Below are 26590 nucleotides of genomic sequence, written 5' to 3'. Positions count from 1 at the left end.
GCATTCTTCCCAGAGGAGTGAAAAGATTTCGAGGTGTGTTTATTAAAGGAATAGTTCTTTCTTTTGTTATGAATAAACATATATTACTTTCTTTTTTTGAAATATTTAAAAATATATTTATTTATTCATTTTCCCTTTTGTTGCCCTTGTTGTCCATTAATCTTTTTAAAATTATTTTTTACTATTTTTATTTATTGGATACAGGCAGTCATAAATTGAGAGGGAAAGGGGTGATAGAGAGGGAGAGAGACAGAGAAACACCTGCAACACGGCTTCACAGCTTGCAAAGCTTTCCCCCTACAGGTGGGGACCAAGGTCTCGAACCCAGGTCCTTGCACATTGTAACATATGTGCTCAACTTGGTGCGCCACCACCTGGTCCCCATCTATTCATTTCAAACCTAATATGATTAAATAAATGAACCATCTACAAAGAATTTAACACTATACCTAAAAATGCCAGGAGACTGTTCATTTCCAAGATTTTCCCACATCTACCTGCTTTTAGATTTATGTTGAAATACACAGAGATACTCTCACAATGTTGATCCTTGTATGTGTAAGAATCATCTTTAGTTAAAACAACGCACATTAAATAAACTAGCAAGCACAAAATGAAATTTATCACAGTGAATCATAAAGATGATCAAAGGTGCCTTATCAGGTGCAGCATGGTGGAATTGTTTGCAGCATTTAGAAATATTTTTAATATTAAAAGAGTTCAGGAGATTATGAAAAGCATATATTTGCATATGGTTTTGCAATTCATAAGCCCATTACAATAGTAGGTCTGCATTAGAGATTGAGGTTTAAGGCTCAGAGAAGTAAATTGCTTTGTCTAAAATCACAAAGGTAATAAGTAGCAGAACATGTAATTTTCACCAGCCATTTGGGAATCTATGAATAAACAGATTGGATGAGTACACAGATTGGAGTTTAACCAAAGGCCCAACAAACCACCATTATATACTGTCAATACATTGATTGAATGGGGCTAGTCATTGTATAGATACTTAGTGTAATAAAAAGGAGTTCATGAAGCTGTCTAATTCCCTGCCAGGACTAGAGCCAGATTCTGAGTAAAGCAGATTGATAGTTCTTTCTGCATAAAGGTATTATGATTCATATGTTGAAAAATAGGCCCTGTCATCCCAGTTAAAGTACTTGGTTCAAAGATGATAGGCAATTATATATGGTTAGGACACAAGGCAGATCAAACAAGTGAAACTTTCTGGAATTTCTGCCTAATATTTATGACCCAAATGGGGTGATAATTAACTGATTAGAAGACCGTAACTTTCAAAATGTATGAAATTGGGCAAACACAGGTCAGACTGTGCTTGAAAGAGCTGTAACTTTATAGATCAAACATCAACTAAACAAATGTATAATCCAGCTGTGGAAATGGAGTGACTACCTCTTTTTAAATTTTATGAGTGATTTAGTATTGACTTAAAATTATATGTCAACAGGGGTAGAATTCCACACTGTTCCCACCACCAGAGTTCTCTATCCCCAGTCTCCCCACTGCAAGACACCACTGTTCTCCAAAGGTTGTAGACATGGGCCAACCATCATCTCTACAACTATCTGTCTACATTTGTACATATTTGCCCCCTTTTTCTTCCAGGTCCATTTCTCTCTTCCCCTCCAAGCCACTCATGACCCTAATACTACATCCAAATCTCCCTCTCCTTTTCCTTCCTCTCTTTCCGGGTGCTGATGGAGTTGGAGTTCAGAGCCCTCTTACCCTCTTCCTCCTATCACTTCTCACACACTGAGAGTATGGATCAAGATTGTTTTGGGAGTGCAGAAAGTGAGAGTTCTAGCTTCTGTAATAGCTTCTCTGCTGTACAGGAGCATTGGCAGGTCTACCCATACCCCAGCCTATTTCTATTTTTCCCTATTAGGCTAGAACTCTGGAGAGGTAAGGCTCCAAGATACACTGTTGAGGTCATCTGCCAAAAGAAGGAGTGACTACTTTTTTAAAGAATGATTTGTCTATATCCTACCATTGAAGTGTATGGTCTAAACACCTTTAAGAGTGATGATGGGTAGGGCAGTAGTGCAGCGGGTTAAGCGCACATGGTACAAAGCTGCGGACCTGCAAAAGGATCCCGGTTTATGCCCCCGGCCTCCCACCTGCAAGGAAGTTGCTTCACAGGTGGTAAAGCAGGTCTGCAGGTGTTTATCTTTCTCTCCCCCTCTGTCTTCCCCTCCTCTCTCTATTTCTCTCTGTCCTGTCCAGCAACAATGACATCGATGACTACGATGATAATAATAACCATAACAATGGTAAAACAACCAGGGTAACAAAAGGGAAAAAATGGCCTCCAGGAGCAGTGGATTCCTGGTGCAGGCACCAAGCCTCAGAAATAATCCTGGAGGGGAAAAAAAAAAAGAGTGATGATAAAATGACTCTGTTTACTCTTTTTTTTATAATTCAGAGGAATTTTCTTATTTGATTTTTTTGTTTATAAAAAAACATTGACTGAACCATAGGATAAGAGGGGAAATCTTCACACAATTCTCACTAGCATAACTCTGTATCCCATCCCCTCACCTCATAGCTTTCCTATTCTTTAACCTTCTGTGAGTATGGATTCAAGGCAGGAACAACCATTCTCATCTCTGACAAAATAGACTTTAAATTAAATAAAGTAATGAAAGATAGGCCAGGTCATTACATAATGATTAGAGGATCAATCAGCCAAGAAGACTTAACAATTATTAACATCTATGCACCCAACGAGGGGCCATCTAAACACATCAAGCACCTACTCAAAGAACTTCAAAAATATATCAATAGTAACTGAAGCAAGTATTGAAGCAGTTTAATCACTACCAATTAGCCAAACAATGTCTCCAGTCCCTGAAAAAATAGCAACCAAGTCCAAGTGAAGAAGAAAGAGAAAGGAAAGAAGGGATAGCAAGAATAGACAGTTATGCAAATCTACTATCCACTGTATATTATAGGGGCAGCAAGAGGAGAAAGGGAAATAGAGCAGAGATACACACATAGAGAGTCCACTCTGAGTCAGATTTCTTCCCCCAAATAATTCACAAATTCAGAAAGACAAAGAAGAAGGAAGGAAGAAATGTATGACAAGATTTAAAAAAAGAGAGAGAGAGAAACGAGAGAGAAAAGAGAAAAGATAAGAAAAAGAGCTGTAATTAAAGAGCAGTGAAAGGAAAGTTTTTTAATTGATTACTTTATTTTTTATTTTATTTATTTATTTATTTTTAATTATCTAGGAGGAGGAAGAAGGGAGAGTCTGTAGAGGAGGTAGGAGTAACAAGACAAGTTCCTCTCACAATAGATAAGATGCCCACTACCCTAGCAATGAAAGATACCCTAAGAGTTAATTCTAGTCAACCTAAAGGAGGGGGGGAGATATATGACTTTATATAATATTAATAATAAAATAGAGCAGGGTAAAAAAAAATCTGTCCCAGATTGCCTCAAGCCTCCTGAGCAGAGGCAGCTGATTGTTAAGAAAGAAAGAAAAAAACCCTCAGGACTAGACAAGAATAGAAGGAATAGACAGTTATGCAAATCTACTATCCACTGTATATTCTAGGGATAGCTAAAGGAGAAAGGGAAGTTGAGCAGAGATACACGCAGAGAGAGTCCACTCTGAGTCAGATTTCTTCCCCAAAATAATTCACAAACGTGTATCAGTGAATTCAGAAAGCTGAAGGATTAAGGAAGAAAGGATCACAAGAATGAGAAAAAGAAGAAAAAAAGAGAGGGAAAAAAGAAAAAGATAAGAAAAAGAACAGTAAAAAAAGAGCAGTGAAAGGAAAGTTTTTAATTTATTTATTTATTATTATTTAATTAGCTATGCAGTGGGGGGGGGGAGAATGGGTAGGGGAAATAGTAAAAGTGAGACAAGTTATTTTGGCAGTGAATAAGACACCCGGTCCGCTAGCAATGGAAAATACACTAAGAGTTAATTCTGGTCAACCTGAAGGAGAGGGGGAAAGGGGTACACATTTATCTTGTATTAATAATAAAATAGAACAGAGCAAATAACCTGTCCTGTCTTCAGCTTGGATGGATCCAGATTGCCTCAGGCCCCCTGAGCAGAGGCAGCTGGTTGACTACTTAGAAATAAAAAAGGCCAAAGGTTTCAGAAGGGAATAGACTTAGAATGAATGACACCCCCTGGTGGGACAGGAATCTTGGTAAAGAAAGAAGCTCAGCAGGGAAGCCTGCTAGGAGCAGATCTCTGGTCCCCAGGGACTGGTTATGGGGGTGGTGTGCTTTGGGAATAATAATTTAAAAGAAAAAATTTTCCCTTTCTTTTTACTCTATTTTCTAACCCAAATTAAGTTACAGTCACCTCCTTGGTGTCACCGCTAGGACCCCTTATTGACTGGCCTACTAAAGGCAGAAAATCCTACCGTTTCCAGTCGATGTGGTCAGAGCTCAAGCCACTAGCAGCTTCTCAGTCCGCCATCTTCCGGAAAAGCCAAAAATATATCAATAGCAATACAATAATAGTGGGAGACTTTAACACCCCACTCTCACACTTCTTCTAGCGTTTGCCCTTCTTCCGTAGCCAGTCAACAGCATCAGGTTGAGCCTGATGTAAAGTTTCGAGACCTCCTTTGAATCTGAAGAGGTGGCAGTCATTGACTATGTGGGTCATAGTCTGTCTGTAGCCGCAGGGGCAGTTCGGGTCGTCTCTGGCTCCCCATCGGTGGAAAATAGCGGTGCACCGGCCATGGCCTGTTTGATAGTGATTGAGGAGAGCCCAATCATAACGTGCTAGGTCAAAGCTGGGTTGATGCTTGCAGGGGTCTGTGATGAGGTGTTTGTTCTTTACCTCAGCTGACTGCCAGCTCTGTTTCCAAGAGACTGGAACAGAGAAGTTCAGTGTAGGCGTAGGGGACCAGATTGGGTGACGAGACGTCAAGTGTTGAACAGGGTGGGCAAAGATATCCGCGTATATTGGCAGGTCCAGTCGAGCGTAGACGTGGGAAATGAACTTAGATGATGCCGCATCCTGACGAATATCTGGCGGGGCGATGTTGCTAAGAACTGGCAGCCATGGAACCAGGGTGGAACGGATGGTTCCAGAAATTATCCTCATGGCGGAATATAATTTGGAATCGACCAAGTGGACATGGGGGCTACAGAACCATACTGGGGCACAGTATTCTGCAGTGGAATAGCATAATGCCAGAGAGGATGATCGTAGTGTGGAAGCACTCACACCCCATGAGGAGCTGGCCAGTCTTGCAATGATGTTATTCCTCGCGCCCACCTTTGCTGCAGTTTTTATGAGATGTTTGTGAAATGACAGAGTACAATCGAGAGTAACACCAAGATAGACTGGCTGGGCTTCATGCCGGATTCTCGTATCGCCAAGCTGCACATTAAGCTCACGCGAGGCCGAGGCATGGTGTAGATGGAAAACAGATGATTTTAGCAGTGCTAGGGATTAGTCGCCATTTTTTACAGTAATCAGATATCAGAGACATGTCTTTCGTGAGTGTTTCCTCGAGGATGTCGAACTTGGATGCCTGAGTTGCACAGTAGATGTCACACTTAGATCAACAAAGCAAAGAATCAACAAAGAAACAAGAGAATTAAATGAAGAGATGGACACACTAGATCTCTTGGACATTTTCAGAGGTCTTCACCCCAAAAAACTTGAATACACATTCTTTTCAAATCCACACAACACATACTCAAGGATAGACCACCTGTTAGGTCAGAAAGACAGCATCAACAAATTCAAGAGCATTGAAATGCAGTAAAGTTGTTTATCTGAGCTTTTTCTTGTTCTCTAATATGTGATTGTATGGCTGTGAGTTTCCCTCTCAGTACTGCTTTAGCTGTATCCCAAATATTTTGATAGCTTGTGTCTTCATTTTCATTTGTTTCCAGGAACATTTGAATTTCTTGCTTGAGTGTCTCTCTGACCCATTGGTTCTTAAGCAGCATGTTGTTCAGTTTCCAAATTTTGTGACTTTTAGTAATTTTCTGTTTGTTTTTAAATGTTAGCTTTACTCCATTGTGGTCTGAGAAGATACTTGGGATGATTTCAATGCTCTTGAATTTGTTGATGCTGTCTTTGTGGTCTAACATGTGGTCTATCCTGGAGTAGGCACTGTGTGGATTTGAAAAGAATGTGTACTCCAGTTTTTTGGGGGTGAAGAACTCTGAAAAATACAGGAGGTCTAGTCTGTCCATCTCTTCATTTAATTTTCTTGATTCTTTGTTGATTCTCTGCTTCTAAGTGTGAGAGTATGATGTTAAAGTTTCCCACTATTATTGTATTACTATTGATGCATTTTGTAGTATTTTCAGTAGGTGTTTGATGTATTTATATGGTCCCTCATTGGGTGCATAGCGGTTAAGAATTGTTAAATCTTCTTCAATGAATGATCCTCTAATCATTATGTAATCAACTTGCCTATTTTTTGTTACTTTATTTAATTTAAAGTCTACTGTGTCAGAGATGAGAATGTCTGTTCCTGCCTTTTTTGTTGTCCATTAGCCTGTAGGATAGTTTTCCATCCATTCACTTTAAGCCTGTGTTTGTCTTGTTGGGTCAGATGGGATTCTTGCAAGCAGCATATAGTTGGGTTGTGTTTTCTCATCCACCCTCCCACTCTGTGCCTTTTGATGAGTGAGTTTAAGCCACTGACATTTATTGATATTATGGATTGAATGTATTGTAGTGCCATTATTCTACAATTTTGTATTTGCTCTAATATATGGCAAGTATTATGGTGATGTTCTTGTTTATAAGAGGTCTTTTAGAACCTCTTTCAGGACAGGCTTGGTGATGGTTGCCTCCTTTAACTGTTGTCTGTCTGTGAAGGTTTTTATCTCTCCATGTAGTCTGAATGAAAGTCTAGCAGAAAATATTATCCATCGTTGAAATCCTTTTTCATTCAGGGCTCGATAGATGTCTTGCCATTCTCTTCTGGCTTTTAGAGTTTGAGGAGAGAAGTCTGCTGATAATCTTATGGGTTTTCCCGTGTATGTGACTTTTTATTTTTCTCTTTTAGCCTTTAGGACTCTTTCTTTATCCTTACTTATTTTCGTTGTAACTATGATGTGTCTTGGTATCTTCAGGTCTGGGTTGATTCTAATTGGGACTGAGTCTGTTGAATCTTAATGTCCTTTCTGTTGTTTAGGTCTGGAAGTTTTCTTCTATAATTTCCTCTAGAGTGTTTACTTCTCCTTCCTCTCTTTCTTCCTCTGGCAGGCCAATTATATGAATGTTACTTGTTTTGACAGCATCCCATATGTCTCTGTTGTTGTTTTCAGTGTCTCTTAATCTCTTTTTGAGCTCTTTTACCTCTTTCTTTGTTTTCTCTAGCTCATCCTGTCAGGCTAATTCTGTTTTATTCTTCTGTTTGTCTGCTTTCCCTTCCCTCAGATTGTTTCTTCAGTTCAGTTATAAAATTAGCTTGTTCTGCTAATTGACCTTTTAGTTCAGCTATTTCAGTTTTCAGTTCTCTAATTACCTTGAGGTATCTTGTGTTTTCCTTAAGGGTCTCATCTGCCGTTTCCCTAATTCTGATAGCCCTTTCCTCCATAGTTGTCTTTATTTCTGTGATTAATAGGTTTATTATTGCTTGCATACTTTTCTTATCTATGGTTGCTTCTGACTGGTTTGGAGTTTCTTCTGGGCTTCTGTCTTGATTCATTGTGGTAGCAGTTTTATTTGCTATCGATTTAACCACTTTCTTTTTATTAATCTGCTTTTTATTTTTCTGTTCTGTGGTTCTTCAGTTGTTGTGTTTTGAGTACAGGACACACTATATTAAATACCTTTATGACAAATGTAGTCACCCAACCTCAGAAATTACAATAATAGTAACTTAAGCAAGGATTGATGCAGTTCAACCAATATCAGTTAGCCAAACAACACCTCCAGTCCAAGAAAAAAATAGCAAACAAATCCAAAGGAAGAAAAAAGAGAAAGGAAAAAAAGGAAAGCAAGAATAGACAATTATGAAAATCTACTATGCACTGTAAATTCTAGGGATAGCAAGAGGAGAAACGGAAATAGAGAAGAGAGAATCCAGTCTGAGTCAGATTTACCCCCCGAAATAATTCACAAAGGAGTGTCAATGAATTTGGAAATCAAAAGAGGGGGAAGAAAGATAAGAAGAAAAAAGAGAAAAAAAAGAGCAGTGAAAGTAAAGAGGTTTTTTTTTTTTGAATTAGCTAGGAGGAGGGAGAAAGGAGAGTGGAGGGAAGAGATAGAGAGAAACAAGCTCCTCTCACAATGGATAGGACACCCAGTCACCTAGCAATGGAGAAAACAACAGTTTATTTTGGTCAACTCAAAGAAGGAGGGGGCCACAGGGACACATTTACATAGTAATAGTAATAATAAAATAAAATAAAAAACCCTAACAGTCAGTCTGCCGCTTGGACTGCTCTAGATCAGGCAGCCTGAGCAGACAGTTAATTGTAAGAAGTATCCATGAAGAAAAAAAAAAAACCTCCAGGTAGTCTTTCCCAGGCATGGTGGGGCCCTGATTGATGAGTTGTTTTGTCACTCAAATGGAGCTCCAGCCACTTAAAAAAAAGAGAGAAGGAAAACAAAAAGGGAAAAGGTTTGGAATGACACTCCTGGTGAGCCAGGAACCTTGGTAAAGAAAATATCTCAGCTGGGAGCTTGCTAGAAGCAGCTCTCCAGCCCCTGGGGACTGGTTCTGAGGTGGTGGGGGAGTGAATTTCAGAAAAAATCAAAATATTTCCTTTCTTTTTTTTGTATAGAATTTTTTAAGTTTATTTATTTATTTATTTCCTTTTTGCTGCCCTTGTTTTATTGTTGTAGTTATTATTATTGTCGTTATTGATATCATTGTCTTTGTTAGCACAGAGAGAAATGGAGAGAGGAGGGGAAAGACAGAGAGGGGGAGAGAAAGACACCTGCAGACCTGTTTCACCACCTGTGAAGCGACTCCCCTGCAGTTGGGGAGCCAGCAGCTTGAACAGGGATCCTTACACTGGTCCTTGTGCTTTGTTCCACCTACTCTTAACCGGCTGTCCTACCTTCCAACTCCCCAGGTTTCCTTTCTTTTACCCCCTGGCCTCTGTTTTCTAACCCAAGAGTGGTCTTACCCTTAAGACCCCTTATTCACCTTTCTGCTGATGGCCCAGTATCCTACCCTATCCAGAGAATCCCCAGTCACAAGCTTCTGCTTGTTGGAGTTCATGACAGCCGCTGCTTGCAAGTTGTCATCTTGGCTCCGCCCCTGACTCTGTTCACTTTTAATGAACAAGAATGAAACTTAAAGTGAGAGTTTCCTTATTCTAAGAACAAAAAAGTGACGTAAGGCTGCAAGGCGAAAGGTAAGCTGGTAGAACTCACACATTTTAATGCATAACTCCTTATCAGTGGCGCAGTGTTTAGGAGTCTCATCTTTCTGTGACTCTATCTTTCCCTTTGCATATATATATATATATATTAGCTTAAAATGGCTGTGTAGACACTGAGATACAGAATAACCTGAGTGGGAAAAAATAGATATGCATCAAGAGGCTTTTATAGCAACATGAGACATATGAAGACTGTGTCTATAGTCATTGGTTGGTAGATATGCTGCTGGGAAACGATATGTAAACTTTAAACTGATTAGGAGTAGAACAAAATATTTTATTATGTATATTTTCATGAATGCATGTTTAGTTCACAAAGAAATGGGACTCAGGGGAGTTTAAACTACATTTAACTAAACTATAAGAGAAAAAAACGAATTTTAAGGAAAAGAATGAGTCCTTACAGGAATAGAAAGAATTACTGGTTTCCAGACAATGCCTACTTAGATGACTTCTTAACCAGATGCTGACCTGTTGTAAACTTCTTGGATTTACTGAAAAGAGTCACTCTTCTGTATGTGGAAAAATTGAGAAAGGGATTTATAAAAGTTTGATGATTTGGGGAGGCTTTGTGTTTGCAAAGATAAAGGGAGTTCAGAAAAAGCTTCTTCTTACAGTTACAGGTTCTGAAATGTATTCATTTCAAAACTGCACTATGGCACTCTGGAATATTCTAGATCCACCCTGTATACATGTTTTGATAAACAGGGTCATTAAAAAAGGTATTTTTTATTGACATGTTTTATTTATCAAATGGAAACAGCGACAAGACCATAGGATAAGAGGGGTACAATTTCACATAATTCCCACCACCAGAACTCCGTATCCCATCTCCTCCCTCTAAAGCTTTCTTATTCTTTATCCCTCTGGAAGTATGGAACCAGGATCATTATGGAGTGCAGGTAGAAGGTCTGGCTTCTGTAATTGCTTCCCTGATGAAGATGGGCATTTACAGGTTGATCCATACTCTCAGCCTGTCTCTCTTTCCCTAGTAGGGCACAGCTCTGGGGAAGCAGAGCTCCAGGACATATTGGTGGCGTTGTCTGTGCAGTGAAGTCTGGTTCGCATCATGGCATCTGGAACCTGGTGTCTGAAAAAGAGTTAAAATATAAAGCAGAACAAATTGTTGACTAATCATGAACCTAATGTCAAGTATATTGCAAAGGACGATTTGGGGTCTGTGTTTTGGAAAAATCTCATAGGTCTTTTTAGGTATATTCCAAGGGACCCATGACTTTACTAGTTTTTCCCTGAGCCTGAAATCTGATATGCTGGTGGACCCAAGTTATTGTCAGGGGATATGGTGTCATGGCTAGAATAAGGGCTAGAAACCTGGATCAGGAAAGAGAGTAGCTCCCAAATATGGGAAAAGTGTATAAATACTGTTGACTGTCAACCCCACTGATTTGATCTGGGGCCCATATTCAGCTTAGGAGCCTATGCAACCTATGCCTCCCTGTAGGTTCAAGCTTCCACTCTGTGGTCATGAGTAGGAACATTCCAGGTTGCACCAATTTCAGGACCCACCTTCTTCAGTTGGTAGGTAGAGTATGTTATCCAATCTCCCATTGGAGAGTAGAACATTCCCTACCATTGATCTATGCTGAGGGAAGGTCCTATGGGGGCTACCAAAGGGGTTTATTGTGTTGTATCTTAAGAAGATGACCAGTGAAAGTAGTGACAAGGATCTGTTAGAGGTCTAGGCCCATCATGTCTATGTGGGAATCCCAGGATTCATCATTAAAGTATGCCTGTCTCTTGCCCTTATTCAGCTTTTGTCGTCCTTACTTTCTCTGACAAGGTTAGCTTTGGAGTGACTGAGGGAAGTGTAATAGGAAGTAGGTGAGGAGGGTATCTAGGTCTAAGTAGAAACTATTTCATTGGGTACTTTATGGCGTCTTTTTAAGTCTTTCTACTTGCTTGCTCCATTTATTAATTCACTGTAAACTATTGTGCACTTTTACTTTCAGGTATATATTTTGCCCTAATTTATGGATACATGGATATACTGGTCTATATCTAGGTTTTGTTAGGAAGTGAACCCCCAAAAATGGAATTAAGGAGTCCTATGAGAAAGGAAAGGTCTCACCGGAGTAATGAGTCTGAAGGGTTGACATTGCACTCCTGATGTCTCTGGACACAGTATGAAGTGAAACATGCCGAGGTGGCACTGGCTGTATTGATCATTTTAGCATCAGCAGATGCAGTATCAGTTAGTATGACTTGAGAGAAGCATGCAGGAAAGTGAGCCCCACACTAGAGGTTCAATGACTGGTAGAAATATGGGCTTTATAGAGGAATCAGAAGGTTCCTGCTCTCTAAAGGCTTAAGAAGTCAATAGATAGTTACTGCTATAACCAAATTACTTGGCAACTGGGGTAACTTTGAAAATCCCTTTGCTGTATGCAAGACCTCATTATAATTTATGTCCTTTGATGCTATTTATATACAGCTGTATCTTATAAAGTAATGCCACCACAGGGAGTAGGGCGCTGGCGCAGCAGGTTAAGCTCATGTGGCACAAAGCGCAAGGGCCAGAGTAAGGAGCCCCCACCGCCCCATCTGCAGGCAAGTTGCTTCACAAGTGGTGAAGCAGGTCTGCAGGTGTCTATCTTTTTCTCCCCCTCTCTCCATTTATCTCTGTCCTATCCAACAACAATGACATCAGTAACCACAACAATGATAAACAACAAGGGCAACAAAAGGGAAAATAAATATTAAAAAATTAAAATAAATAAATAAAGTAATGTCACCAGTTGCTTCTGTTTCCCTGGTCTAAACTTTTAGGATATTTAATATTTCAAAGAACCAGTCATTATTAGAAATGAATTAACAGTTTAATATCACTGTCATAATTCAATCTGATTACCAATTTGAAGTCTTAAGTGCTTAGACTGAAGGAACATATACTCAGCCTATGGTCTATGTATTAAAAAGTTTGAGACATTCTATCGGTTTTTCCTCTCTCATATTAATTAGTGATTTATAAAACTACAAGATAATAGTGTAGATCAACACCATTCCCACCACCGAAATCTGTGCCATCACCCCTACCCCTGCCCCAGTGAAGCTGAACATCTACCCTCACCCTACACCCATAGATTTGAAGGAGGTGTCCTGAGGAACCCAACACACCCATCCAAAAAGATCTGTGTACACATATGTTGTTAGCAGCACAATTTGTAACAGCCAAAACCTGGAAGCAACCCAGGTGTTCAACAACAGATGAGCAGCTGAGCAAGTTCTGGTATATATACACAATAGAATACTACTCAGGCATTAAAAATGGTGAATTCACCTTCTTCACCTCATCTTCTATGGAACTTGCAGGAGTCATGTTAAGTGAGATAAGCCAGAAAGAGAAGGATGAATATGGGATGATCTCACATATAGACAGAAGTTGAAAAATGAGAACAGAAGGAAGAACAAAAGCAGAACTTGGACTGGAGTTGTTGTATTGGTCCAAAGTAAAAGACTTTGGGGTAAGGGGTAGGGTTCAGGTCCTGGAACATGATGGCAGAGGAGGACATCGATGAGGGGGTTAGAGTGCTATGTGGAAAGGTGATAAATGTTATACATGTACAAACCACTGTGTTTTATTATCAACTGTAAACCACTGATCCCCCTCAATAAAGAAAAAAACAGTCCAGTAATTGGGAGAAGATAATTGCATATCACACATCTCATAAATGATCAATATCAGAAATATTTATGAAAAATCATACAGTCAACAAAATGATGAATAACCCAACAAAAATTGGGCAGAGGATCAGAATCAAGTTTTCCAGAGAAGAGGTACAGAAGGTCCAGAGATGTACAAAGAAATTCTCCACTGCACTTACCATCAGAAAACTGCACATTAAAACCATACTGAGAGAGGTCAGCTGTTGGCACAATAGATTTCATGTTACTATGTGCAAAGACATCGTTTTATGCCTCTGGCCGAAACCCTATGTTCATAGATACCTTATTTATAATTGACAAGGAGTTGAAACAAAGTAAATGTCCATAGATGTCTACATAAAGAAGTTATAGTGTGTATATTCAAAGTAATGCAAAACTGCAACTGAAATTATGATACTTTGCCCTTCGGTGCAAAATGGATAGAATTTCAGGTGATTAACTTTAGTGAAATAAATAGTTGAGAGACAAATACACATGGGGTATACCAATGGTGTCTTACAATAATTTAATTGTTATCCTTCCATGCTGCACCCAAAGACACAAAAGTTTTATGACTGGAATAATCTGATAAGTAGGGAGGTGACTCAGTTGCATAACCCAAGACTTGCAGACTTGAGTTCATGAATTCAGTTCCTGGAAGCATATATGTTGGAGGAATGTTTTAGTTATATCTGACTTTTTTTTTCCCCTCTTACTTTTTTTTAAGGATTTCTTTTTTTTTTTCAAAATGCCCTGCAACAGTTGACTAAATAAAAAAGTTATGTGACATTTAGCATTTCAGCAATAAAAAAAAAAGATGATAGTGTGTTCTTTGAGATAAAGTGGATGGAATTATAGAAAATTATGCTCAGTGAAGCAAGGAAGGAGGTGAAGGACAACTATAGAATGGTTTCAATCCTGTGCTGAATATAGAGAATTGTACATATGAATGTGAAGAAAAGTCAACTCATATATAAGATGTTGGGAAAAATATAGTGGTTATCTACGGGGGTGGGGATGGGGGCACAAATCTTTGGTGATGGTAGTGACTGAAAAAAAAGAGATAAAACCTAGTGGGGGTCATATTGTTATGTGGAAAACTGAGAAATATATGCATGTACAAAATATTGTATTTACTGTCAAATGTAAGACATTAATTCCTCAATAAAGAAATAAAAAAACACTATAAAGGGGAGTATTGTGATCCCAACAGGAGTTGGGGGCAATTAGCATACGAATGACATCTGCCTGAGGTGGGAGCAAACTGACAAGGACAGACTTGGTGCAGCTAGCTTTCTTGATCCTATGACCTCCACCATGGACTCTTTATGTGCCATGGCTCCCAGACTGGATCCTGGTCTTTTGACGTGATGATCTTGGGTAACTGAGTTTGTGAACTTTGAACTTTTGCCTATTTCCTTAGCTAGACTTCTCCCCTCACATTCTCAGTGATTTTATTGAATAAGCCTCTCTTTTGCTTAACTTTAAATGGAGCCACATATTTTGTAGCACATAGATATGTGTCTTTTACCCATTTCACCCCAAAAAAGCAAATGACCCCATCCAAAAATGGGCAGAGGATATGAAAAGAATATTCACTACAGAAGAGAGCCTCTAATTGTTTAAACCCTTTCTCAGCACTCCACAGTCAATCCTTTATGCACCTCAGCCCTAAGTCCCTTTTAAGTTTCAAATTCCAACAGGGGAGGTACATTGTGGTGGGGTTGAAGGGAAGCCCTCATACATGTAGTTATGCTAAAAAGGCAACCATATGATCATTGAAATAGGAAATGAGTTAAATGCTCCTGCCTCCCATGACAAGGAGAAAGAAGCATCTAGTCAACTAACCAAAGCCAAAACTTAAGCAATGGTTTCACTTTTTCATTTTTTAAACTTCTAAGGTATGAAGCCATTGTGGTTACATAACATGTGATTCCCAAGGCAAAATTGATAAATATGTTGGCTGAAAGTTAATTATGTATCTGGACAAGAAGGATACAAGGACCTTGTTTTCATAAGGACAATTTTTAAATATGTATATATATTTAACTTTTATTTATAAAAAGGTGTTGTATGCTTTACATTGGGTTCTAGTTCTCCCCGACCGAGAGAATTAGATCAGTCCAGTTAGTTTCACGGGCCTGCTTGGCCCCGCCCCGAAGGAACCCCACCAGAGTTCCAGAGTTCCTGAGTTCGAGAGTAAGAGAGAGTGCTTGTGCTGCCGCAAAGAGACAGCAGAGTTCTGTTTGGTGATTAGTTTGTCTTAGTTTATGAATCGTTGTTCCTGAATAAAGAAATACAGATTCCCTGCCCAGCCGTTGTCTCCACGTCTCTGTTCACCACCGTGAAGCTAGCCCGCCCGGCTAGAGCCACCGAAATTTTAACAACAAATGGCGCCCACGTGGACCTGACCTGCACCTCTCTCAGATAAGTAAAGACAATTTGGCTACCTATGTACTATGGCCTTCTCTTCTGCTTGTGAAGAGATCTCCAAAGGCCTCTGCTCTTTCTTCATGAGACTGTTTTGCTGTTTCTGGAACATTTATCTCTGGACCACTCTGTGGTTTCCACTCGCTCGGGCGAACTCAGAACAGCCAGCAGGAAGAGCCAGCGGGAGGGAGGCGAGGCGCGGAGCTGCCGTTTCCACCTGGTTAAACAGCCAGCCAGCCGGCTGCGCCCAGACAACCCCACGCACCGCGCCTGCAGCCCCGCAGCCCCGCAGCCTGCAAGAGCCCGATGCTACCACACAAGAGCCCAATGCCAACACGCTAGAGCCCGAGGCCAACACGCAAGAGCCCGAGGCCAGCCCACAGGAGCCGGCTCTCCACCGCGTGGCACAGGGCACTGGATGCGTGATCCCTCCACGCTGCTCGGCCACTGCGAGCAGGGCAGCAGACATGGCAGGGCCATGGGGAAGGGCTGCGGCGGCCTATCATGGCCACCACCCCTGGGCACCTAGGCCCACACCTTCTACAAAACTGGCCCGCCTGCCCTCTTGCTATAAATTCTGGAACCATTCCGGGCCTCCCGGACCCCCAGACTCCCTGCCGAAACTGGGCACACGAGATCTCCAGCCGCTGGTCCAGTCTGAAGGCAGACAAGCTGGAGTACGCAGAGATTCGTGCAGAGATCACAACCTGCAATTCCTAGAAGTAAAGCTGCGCGGGAAGCCACCTCCAGATGGTGAACCCCCCCAACAACTAAGACAGTACAGATTTAAATTCGTGTTTAAAATGACATGCCTTCATAACAAAGGTTTCTCTCCTTGTGTATTAATGACCATGTTTATGTATATGTTTAAAGTTTGGTAAACAGTAACTTTAAGGCTAAATTCTTACTAGTCAAAGTTAAATGAAAAAGGTTTTCAACGTAATTCTCATAAAGATAAAATTAACTTACATTTAAAGTCTAAGGTAAAAATTAGTTAACAAGCAATATATTTTAACTAAGTTGGTCTAAACAAAAGGTTAAATAGACTTGTTGATATGTAAAACTCTCCATTACCTTCTCTATTAGAAATGGTAGATCGCACAATGGCTATGCTAATTATTCTCATGCCTGAGGTTTCCTTTCCTGACTCCATCTTGAATGGGTGTAACAAAAGGTTAAAAGACGTTGTTGATATGTAAAAGTCTCAAATTCCTTCTCTACTAGAAACGTTGGATCATGCAGTAGATATGCTAATAACAAGTTTTGTTTCATAGTAAGTAAATTGCAGCCAGCTGCCTTTGGGACTCTAGGCCATTCCCCACCCCCATGCAAATGCCCGACAAAGAAAGTACGCCCCCCAGAGGCAAGAAATGTTTTTTTAAGCTGATAAAGTTTAGCCCACAGAGGCAGATATGGCCCCCTCAGGCCTTCCCTTGGCAACACGCTGGTTCTTGTTATTTGCTTGCATGCTTCTCCATGTTTGTGCCAGTTTCTTTTTTAAAAATGCCTGTATGATATATGTTTCTGTTCACCCCACACCCTTGATACTGTAGCCATTTAGTTAAAAGAAAAGGGGGAATTGTTGTATGCTTTACATTGGGCTCTAGTTCTCCCCCGCCAAGAGAATTAGATCAGGCCTGCTAATTTTGCGGGCCTGCTTGGCCCCACCCCAAGGAAACCCGCCAGAGTTCCAGAGTTGCAGAGGAAGAGAGAGGGTTCCTGGGTTCTAGAGTAAGAGAGAGTGCTTGCTCCGCCACAAAGAGACAGTAGAGTTCTGTTTGGTGATTAGTTTGTCTTAGTTTATGAATCATTTTTCCTGAATAAAGAAATACAGCTTCCCTGCCCAGCCGTTGTCTCCACGTCTCTGTTACCCGCCTGTGAAGCTAACCCGCCCGGCCAGAGCCGAAAAATATTAACAACAAAAAGGGAACACTGATAAAAACCAAAGGATAAGAGGGGTAGAACTCCACACATTTCCCACCACCAGAACTCCGTATCCCATCCTCCCCCTTGATAGTTTTCCTATTCTTTAACCCTCTGGGAGTATGGACCCAAGGTCATTGTGGAATGCAGAAGGTAGAAGGTCTGGCTTCTTTAATTGCTTCCCGGCTGTACATGGGCATTGACAGGTCGATCCATACTCCCAGCCTACCAAGAGAGTAATCTTTACAGTGGACTCAGGTACAAATTCCAGTTTAGGACTAGTTAGATGTGTATCACTGGAAAAATTGCAGTAAGACTTAGTTGCCTTATATGTTAATATAGTACTATTTATATGTTATATGTTAATATACTACTATTTTCCTGGGCAGTTTATTTTTAAATGGTTTAATCATAATCAACAACTCCACTGGATAAAAGGGATACAATTTCACACAATTCCCACCATCAGAGTTCCACATTTTATCCCCATCCATTTGAAGCTTTCCTTTTCTTTATCCCTCTGAGAGTATGGACCCAAGATCGCTATGGGGTAGAGAAGGTGGAAGGCCTGGCTTCTATAACTGCTTCTCTGCTGAACATAGGCATTGACAGGTCAATCCATACTCCCAGCCTGTTTCTATCTTTCCCTAGTGCGGCAGGGTTCTGGAGAGGCAGGGATCCAGGACATTGTGAAGTTGTCTGCCCAGGGAGGTCAGGTTGGCATCAGGGTAATATCTGCAACTTGGTGGATTAAAAGCATTAAGATATAAAGAAGAACAAATGGTTTAATAAACCAGAACCTAAAGGTAAAAATAGAGCTGGTGAGATTTGAAGTTTCCTTTTTGGAAAAAACTAGGAAGTCTATTTTAGGTATATTCCAAGGGGTCCACGACTTTACTAATTTTCACCTGATCCTGACAGCTAACATGCAGGTAGGCTAAAGGTATTGTCTGGGAAGACTGTGTCAGAGTTGGAAATAAGACTAGACAGCTAGACCAGAGAAGAGAGTAGCTCCCAAATATGGGAAATGTATATAAATACCATTAACTATAACTCCCATTGACCTGACCTGGGACCCATATTAAGCACAGAAGCCTGTGTAACCTCTCCATCCTTATAGATTGCAGCTCACATTCTGTGGTCATAGCTAGGAACATTCTAGTCTGCACTCATTTCAGGACCAGTCTTCTTCAAGTGGCAGAGTATGTTGACTCAGTCTCCCTTCAGAGAGTGGGGCAGTCCCTACCATTGTTGTTCCACATTGAGGGCAAGGTCCCAGACAGGCCTACAAGTGGATTCATGATGCTGTTCCTGATGGAGAGGACCAACGACGGTGGAGAGAAGGGTCTTCCTGGCCAGGTTTTAATGACAATGTGAGACAATAATCAGATTTTTGATATTAAAACAGGTATTACAATCTTGGCACATAGAACACAATTAGAAGTAGATTTACTAATGTAAAATATTTTGCTGAAATGCTATAATTACAAACTCAATCCTCCGGGTTAATGAACTACTCATATAAAGAGTCATTCTAGCTCAAGGTTGTAAATATCATATTCACCTATCTACTTAAACTCTCTTTTTTTGTGCCTTTCTGTCTGTAGGTAAGGAGAGAAAGATAGAGGGAGGGAGAGAGAGAGAGAGAGAGAGAGACAAAGAGATTTATTGTTTATGCCTAGGAGAAAAGTTGAAGAAAAAATTTCCATTTCTAGATTAGATTTGTGACTTTGGAAGTTGCGTGATAAATGTGACATATTAAAGAACTTATTTTTCCAGAAAATGGAGCTGGACCAGGAATATTATATAAATTTCCTTGATATTATGAGTTAGTGCACTATCATTTAAGTACTACTCTTCAAATATGACTAGAATATATATATATATATATATATATATATATATATATATATATATATATATATATATGTAGCTTCTCCTCAACTTCATGCATTCCTGATTACCTTAATCATTCATTACTCTCTTAAATATTACAACATAAAAATGAAGAATGACTTTCAGTTAAGAAAATTTGCAAGAGAGAACATAATAATGTGGAACAGCTGCAGCCATGAATTTTATGAATACTTTGTTGAAAATAACATTAAATGGCAAAATCAGTTTCCAGATGAAGTCTGCAGTATTTTATGCTATGTGCAAAAGTCATCATTCTCACTTATCTATGATGAGAACCTGGCATAACCTACCTGGATTTTATTGGATTGAAGCCATCACTGTCAGCTTCATCATTGTTGCAATATGTCTTTACTTGTTAAAAAGCTAGTATACGGGGTCGGGTGGTGGCGCAGTGGGTTGAGCGCACGTGGCGCAAAGCGCAAGGACCAGCTTAAGGATCCCGATTCGAGCCCCAGGCTCCCCACCTGCAGGGGAGTCGCTTCACAGGCAGTGAAGCAGGTCTGCAGGTGTCTATCTTTCTCTCACCCTCTCTGTCTTCCCCTCTTCTCTCCATTTCTCTCTGTCCTATCCAACAACGAACGGCATCAACAATGGCAATAATAATAACCACAACGAGGCTACAACAAGGGCAACAAAAGGGGGAAAAATGGCCTCCAGGAGTGGTGGATTCATGGTGCAGGCATCAAGCCCAGCAATAACCCTGGAGAGAGAGAAAAAAAAAAAAAAAGCTAGTATATGAAGAGTACTGTTGTGTAAAAAAGAAAAAAAAATGCTTGCTAAGAGGAAGATATAGTGCTTAGTCATAGTGGTTAAAATCCAATTAGGAAGCAGGGCACCAAAACATGAAGGCATTTAATCAAGATCAGAATTGACTGAAAAGTATTCTGTGTTACAATGGTCTCTGGAACCTGCTTCTTCTCTCTACACAAAGTGAAACACCACAAGATCTACCCTACCCATCAAGTTTCTGAATTTAGTAAGCAGGCATTTAAAGACTTTCATTGAGTTACACAAAATCTTGATTCACAAGCCAAATGATGACCAAGAATAGGTCTGTGCTTTTCCATGTGTATGCGATTAACTCGTAGAGTCCAATATAAAATTGTTTGGCTTCATATGATATTACAGAAATGTAGCTTTATTGAACTCCCCCCGCCTTGGATTTCAGATCTGACAACACTTGAATCACATTTGACGTCACAATCGGCTGCTGCTCAATAGTAGAAACCTTTGTCAGACATAGAAACACTCATTCTTGGGTAACCTTCACCACTCCTGTCTGCTTATCATAATTGGCAGGCGTCATTCTCTTTACCTCTCCACCTCTAAAAGCTTGTGACCATGACCATGTAACACTCTCAGATTTAGCATGAAATCTCACTCTCATCCAGCTCTGACCTAAACTTATAACCTCCTTTCTCCAGAAATCCTTCAAAGCACTGGCAATCCATGAAAGTTAACTTTCTAGCCGCCTCTCAAGAATCTTACTTATTGAACAAGATTATCCTCAAGTAAAGGCTTGGGTCATATATAAAATCACTTAATGACTACGTATTTACCAACTGACCCTGGGTTTTGTAGTACAATCTATAGTGATCAGAAAAGGTAGTTGGCTGATCAATTAAATGAAAAATAAAAATATTAGTTGTACCCATTTATAATCCGATACAAGTGCATAAATTTCTGAACCAAGGAATAATTGAGCAACACCACAGTGTCCCTTCAAAGTGTATAAGTATAGGCACCTATATATCCTCATTGAAAAGTAACTGATGTGGGCAAAAACCATCAAGGGAAACAAAAACTTTGGGGTCATAATTTGCTTGGGAACTCCATATACATATAGTGCCAAAATACCACCCCCATAAATTACTTGTTAGCTAGAAAGAGGGGAAAGGTTAACTTTTCAGTGAACCAACTGGTATAGTAACTGAGTCATCACTAGCCCTAGTGACTCAGCCTTTAAAACGGAGTCAAACATGTTTGTTGCCTTATGAGATGAAGCAATATACAACATGCAGGTCTTCCATGAGGAAGTTCAATGAAAAGCGTTGAAGTTGAATCCAACAAAGTTTCATTCTAAATTCTACTTTTCAGAACTATAAAGGCTCAGGAACAAGTTCAGTATCCCTACAAGGAAAAGCAGATAAACTTAAAGGAAAGTATATAGTTTTGCTAGTTAATTAATTAACTTATTAATGAGAGAAAGAGAACCAAATCATCACTCTGGCATATTCAATACAAGGGAATGACCACAGGCCCTCATGGTCACAAGGCATGTTCTACTACTAAGCCACCTCTCTGGTCATAAGATGATATTACAAATGACAATATTCCAAGTTCATTCAATTATCAGAATTGTGACAAGAGAGGGAAAATAACACACAAGTGAGCTTTATCACTCTGTCACACACATATATCTGGAGAAAGACTGTTTATTTTTTTTTTACCTCCTCCAGGGTTATTGCTGGGGTGTGGTGCCTGCACCACGAATCCACTGCTCCTGGAGGCCATTTTTCCCCTTTTGTTACCCTAGTTGATTTATCATGGTTGTGGTTATTATTATCCTTGCTATTGATGTCATTGATTTTGGATAGGACAGAGAGAAATAGAGAGAGGAGAAGACAGAGAGGGTGAGAGAAAGACACCTGCAGACCTGCTTCACCACCTGTGAAGAGACTCCCCTGCAGGTGGGGAGCCAGGGGCTCGAACTGGGATCCTTACACCGGTCCTTGAGCTTTGCACCATGTGTGCTTAACCCGCTGCTCTATTGCCCGACCCCCAAGATTGGTTTGATTTTAATTAAAAGCATGGGGAGGAAACCCATAAGATTATTTTTCTTTGTATAAGCACACAGTGGTTTTGTACCTCACAGGGGAAAAAATGGTTAGCATATCTGGGAGCTACTCTCTTCCCTCATCCAACTTTCTGGTCCTATTTCCAACTCTGAAACCATCTTCTCCAAACAATACCTTTAGCCCACCTGCATGTTAGCTGTCAGGATCAGGTAAAAATTAGTAAGGTCCAGCTCTGGAGGAATAATCTATAAAGTAGGACAAGACAGTCTCTCAACTCTAATTACAAGGACGCTGTTGACCTACCTTGGGGCTACATAGATTATGCTGCTTTTGTACTTGCCTCATTACAATTAATTTACATGATAGAAGTTATGTGTGGTATGGGAGATAGAATAATGATTACCTCAAAGGACTCTGATGCCTGAGGCTCTGAGCTCCCAGGTTCGATTTCCTCCACTACCTGAAGCCAGAGCTGAGCAGTACTCTGGTAAAAATAAATAAATAAGAATTTTAGGGGCTGGACTAGGGTGTACCTGGTTGAGTGCACAGGCTCCGGTGCACAAGGACCTGGGTTGAGGCCCCAGTCCCCACCTGCAGGGGGAAAGCTTTGAGAGTAGTAAAGCAGTGTTGAGGGTCTCTCTCTCTCTCTCTCTCTCTCTCTCTCAATTTCTTGCTGTATCTAATAAATAAAGATAATAAAAATTTTTTAAAAAGAAAAAAAAAATTAGTAAGGTCATGGACCCCTTGGAATAGACCTAAAATAGACTTCCTAGCTTTTTCCAAAAAGGAGACCCCAAACCTCACCAGCTCTATTTTTACCTTTAGATTCTGGTTTATTAAATATTTTGCTCTGCTTTATATCTTAATGCTTTTAATCCACCAAGTTGCAGATGCTACCATGACGCCAACATGAATTCCCTGGGAAGACGACCTCACCACTTTCCTGGATCCCTGCCTCTCCAGAATGCTGCTGACTAGGAAGATACAGAAACAGGCTGTGAGTATGGATCGACCTGCCAACACCCATGTCCAGTGGAAAAGCAATTATAGAATCCAGACCTTCCACTTCCTGCACCCTATAATGATCCCTGATTCATACTCCCAGAGGGATAAAAAATAGAAGCTTCCAATGGAAGGGATGGGATAGAGAAGTCTGGTGGTGGGAATTATGAGGCAATGTATCCCTCTTATCCTACAGTTTTGTTGATCTTGTTAAAAGAATAGAAAAAATTAAAAATAAATTAGAATAAACTTAATATCTTAAAAATTGGTTGTCATAACATCTAAATATGAAGAATGCTCAGAGTACATATAGAGTTTACCACTATGTCAGACCGGTTTGAATAGGAATCAATTAAAGGGTAAATCAAGTGCTTTAGGACTGGGTTTCCTCTTACTCTTTGACATCTCCAATAATTCCTGTTTAGCAGGTATCAACTTAGTCACACTCACTACAATGCTGCTTTATCTTTCCTCCAATGAGTTCCCATATTGTTTTGCTCTTCTATCATAAAACTGAATACACTAAATTACTTATCTGGTTTAGCTTCCACATGGAGAGCATCTTCAGAGAAAAACAAGTGTCTACTCTGGTGTGAGACACAGTATAACAATCAGTAAACATGGCATATCTTGTTTCTTATAATTGAATCATTTCTAGGTCCTCTCTTGAGATTTGGTGCCCAGTTATTAATAACTGGGGCCCAGTTATCTGACAAGATTTCATTGTCAGTTGCCTACAAGTTTATCTTCCTGTGGCCTCCCAATGGAATCTTCTTATCATATGCTCTGTTCTTATGTCAGTGCATACTGTTAGCTTAATTTTCTAAAATCCCTAAGCTGATGTCACAATTTTCTCTCATTATATCAACATGCTGAGATTTTCTTTGAGAATTTTTAAATATTTGAGACACGAGTAGGTTGAATGGCACTTTCGTGACACCTTAGCCCTCAAAGTCCATTATCTAAATAGTAGTTAAGCTTCATGTTCAGCAGAAAGAAAGGGGGAGAATAAGATTCAAGTGAGTTATTTCTACAGAGTGTGATCATGGTAATTATTCTTGCTGCTACTGTCTCCTAATTGGCAGCATTTTCTTCCTGTAAAAGCCCAAAGAGATTATAAAAATGCAAGGCTAATTTTGAGTATCTTTAACTGTTTCTGGTCTTGTTAATATTTCTTTGATACAGGGGACAGGTCGGCAAGTATTTTCTCCCTCTCAAGAAAGTAGAATCCAGTGACAGCAGAAGCTAAAATACAGTTGAACATATTTGGGTATATGAACGTTTTTGTAAGGGTGAATAGGAGTACAGCTAAAATTAGAGACAAGTTATCTTCAAGCTCATCACTTACCAGGCAATGTTACAGCATAAGGCTTATTAGCAGGGTATTACTTAAATTCTGAAAACATTATCAGCAGGCTTTGTGCATAGAGTGAATCCTATAAAGATTCAAATACTTTATAAAACCTCTAAGAAGTCATTTAGTCCTCATTCTAGAAGATAACAAAGGAGAGTAAATAGGTTCATGAGGTTGAAAAGAATGTGATTGTTTTTTACTAGAACAGGCAAAAAAAAAAGTATGAAGAGGTTGAAAAGAATGTGATTGTTTTTTACTAGAACAGGCAAAAAAAAAAAGTATGAAGCATCTTATGCAGCCCCTGAGTTAAAGAAAGGGCATTATCTCTTATTGGCTGGCTGCTGACTTTGGTTAATTATCAGTGGGGCTAGCTGCCAAATGATATTGCAGTTGGCCAAGTTGCAGTCAACAACCTATCACTTTTTGATAATTTGCCATTTGAAGCTTAAAGGGCAGTGCCCAACATAAATGATCAATGCTGTGTCTTGCCAAACCAGCCCTTTCTTTGCCCTTTTCATCAACTATTTGTCTCTTCCTCTACATATTCGAGTGAAATGCTCATTCAGTGTCTAGACAAAGAACTTACCTAGCCCCCATCTCTCTTCATTTTCTTTAATAGCAGTTCCCACTATAATTAGAGGAAGGAAATGACATAATATCAGAGTTCTAGTCATATCTTGGTGATTCTGATCACACCTGTCTGACTAGCATTGATATACAATACCAGGTGTGAAGAGAGACCTCAATAAAATGGTTGTTGACTGTGGCCAGGGGCATAGCTAGAGCATTGGACTGGTATGGATCAGGTTCCTGGTCTAATAGCCAGCACCACATGTACCAGAGTGGTGGTCTGGGTTGGTTCTGTCTCTGTCATATGTAATAAATAAAATAAATCTTTCAAAAAGTTGATTGACAGTGGAAGTAGATTATATAACGTTTATGCAAAGAGACACTCATGCCTCCGGCTGAAAAGTTCCAAATTCAATCCCTTACACAACCAGAAATCACAGTTAAGCAGTACTCTGGTGTTAATATATACTCCTGTTAACTTAAAGTCTCACAAATAACTATTTAATAAGACAGGGGGAAAATGGATTGAATGACTCAAACTTTTTGATGCATAGACAATAGCTCTGAGTATATCTTCCTCCAATCTAAGCACTTAAAACTTCAAGTTGGTAATCAGATTGAATTTTAACAGTAGGCTCAAATTGTTAATACAATTCTAATGATGACTTGTTCTTTGAAATATTAAATCTCCTAAAAGCTTAGACCAGGGAGAACAGAAGCAACTGGTGGCTTTACTTTACAATATACAGCTGTATATAAATAGCATCAAAAGACATAAATTATGGTGAGGACTTGTATAATACAGCAAATGATAACAAAGGGATTTTCAAAGTTAACTCAATTGCCAAGTACTTTGGTTATAACAATAACTATCTATTGCCTTCTTAAACCCTAAGACAGCAGGAACCTTCTACCCCTTTCTCTTATAAAGCCCATACATCCCCCAGTCGTTGAATCTCTAAGATGGGGCTCACTTTCCTGCATGCTTCTCTAAATTCATACCAAATGAAACTGCATCTGCTGATTCCAGCCTAAGCAATGCAACCAGTACCACCTTGGCATGCTTCACTTCCAACTGTGTCCAGAGACTTCAGGAGTGGAATGTCAACCCTTCAGCTTCATTACTCTGGTAAGATCTTTCCTAGCTCATAGGACTCCTTAACTGCTTATCGGTTGGTGCACTTCTTAACAAAACCTAAAAACCTACATATAAACAAGGGCCCATTAGATAGGGCATATGTAAATGTATTTGTAAGTTAGGGGAAAATATATACCTTAAAGCAAAAGAGCACAATAATTTGCAGTGAGTCAAAAAATGAAACAAGCAAGTAGAAAGAACTAAGAAGACACCTTAAAATACCTAATGAAATCGTTTCTACTTAGACCTAGACACCCACCTAACCTACTTCCTAGTTTACTTCCCTCAATCACTCCTCAGCTAACCTTGTCAGACAAAGTAAGGACTACAAAAGTTGGATAAGGGCAAGCCAGCCTACTTTATGCCACGTATGCTTAACCCACTGTGCTACTGCCCGACTCAGAGACCAGCATACTTTAATGACCAGAATACTCT

The sequence above is a fragment of the Erinaceus europaeus genome, chromosome X (assembly GCF_950295315.1).
Source record: "Erinaceus europaeus chromosome X, mEriEur2.1, whole genome shotgun sequence".
Taxonomy (NCBI): Eukaryota; Metazoa; Chordata; class Mammalia; order Eulipotyphla; family Erinaceidae; genus Erinaceus; species Erinaceus europaeus.
Note: the sequence above shows the minus strand (reverse complement) of the source record.